The sequence below is a fragment of the Seriola lalandi genome, unplaced genomic scaffold (assembly GCF_002814215.2).
Source record: "Seriola lalandi dorsalis isolate HSWRI2012SDOR001 ecotype SW California unplaced genomic scaffold, Sedor1 jcf7180002009976, whole genome shotgun sequence".
Classification (NCBI taxonomy): Eukaryota; Metazoa; Chordata; class Actinopteri; order Carangiformes; family Carangidae; genus Seriola; species Seriola lalandi.
In genome coordinates this window covers 1-858 of record NW_019480629.1, presented here as the reverse complement: position 1 = coordinate 858, position 858 = coordinate 1, and the positions used below count along the sequence as shown (strand labels likewise).

Genomic DNA, 858 nt, shown 5'->3' with positions numbered 1-858 from the left:
CCTTCATTCCAGCAGCTGTCAGACTCCACAACTCCTGCTCTCCCTGACCATGTGCAAACTTGCACTTTTTCATGTACATATCGTGTGTATTGTGTATATTGTATTTATTAGTGTATATTGGTATAATTTTTGTTGTATATTTCCATAGATGTTTTATTCTATAGATGTTTATTTTCTGCTGTGGTAAATGAATTTCCCAGTTGTGGGATAAATAAAGTTAATCTAAATCTAATCTAATCATGATATAGACACATGTTACTTGTCAAGTCGGGCTCATTAAGTATGATTGATAATGAAATTTTGCTTCAGGTTCAAATGAAATTGTATTTCAGTCCAGATCTAAACCAGAGTCTACCTATTGAGTATTTCAAGTCAATATACTAAAATTGAAAAGAAGACAATTATATATTATAATTCAACTGTACTACTGTCTACCTTGTATTTGTCCAGTTCTGCTTGTAGTTTAACAGACATGGCAGTAGGCTTCTCCAGCTTCCTAAGTCTGTCCTGCCACGTAAACAGAAACTCTTCAAACACATACGTCTTGCTCCTATAAAACCACAGAAACATATATATTAACACATAACTAGACACATTAATAAAAGTAAAAACAATTCCAAGTAAATACTGAGCTCTATCAACAATACGCCTAAACTCTACCTGAATGTGATCCAGTCCTCCTGGGCCTTCTCTGTGAAGCCCTGCTGCCACTCCTCATACAGACCCCACATCTGGCTGTACTCCTCCATGCCTCTTTTCGTCTCTTCCGCCAGAGAGAAATCAGGAACTTCCAGGTCAAAATAGACACAGTCCTCACTGAGGAGAGGAGAGGAGAGGAGAGGAGAGGAGAGGAGAGGA

At 37.9% G+C, this 858-nt stretch overlaps 1 long non-coding RNA gene across 1 annotated transcript; it reads right to left on the bottom strand.

The window, feature by feature from the left end:
- Positions 1-436: 436 nt before the first annotated feature.
- On the bottom strand, positions 437-810 carry LOC147819959 (uncharacterized). Its single transcript, XR_015438514.1, has 2 exons — positions 661-810; positions 437-550 (listed from the first exon to the last, which is right to left on the bottom strand). It is a non-coding gene; the product is annotated as an uncharacterized LOC147819959 (long non-coding RNA).
- Between the last annotated feature and the right edge of the window lie 48 nt (positions 811-858).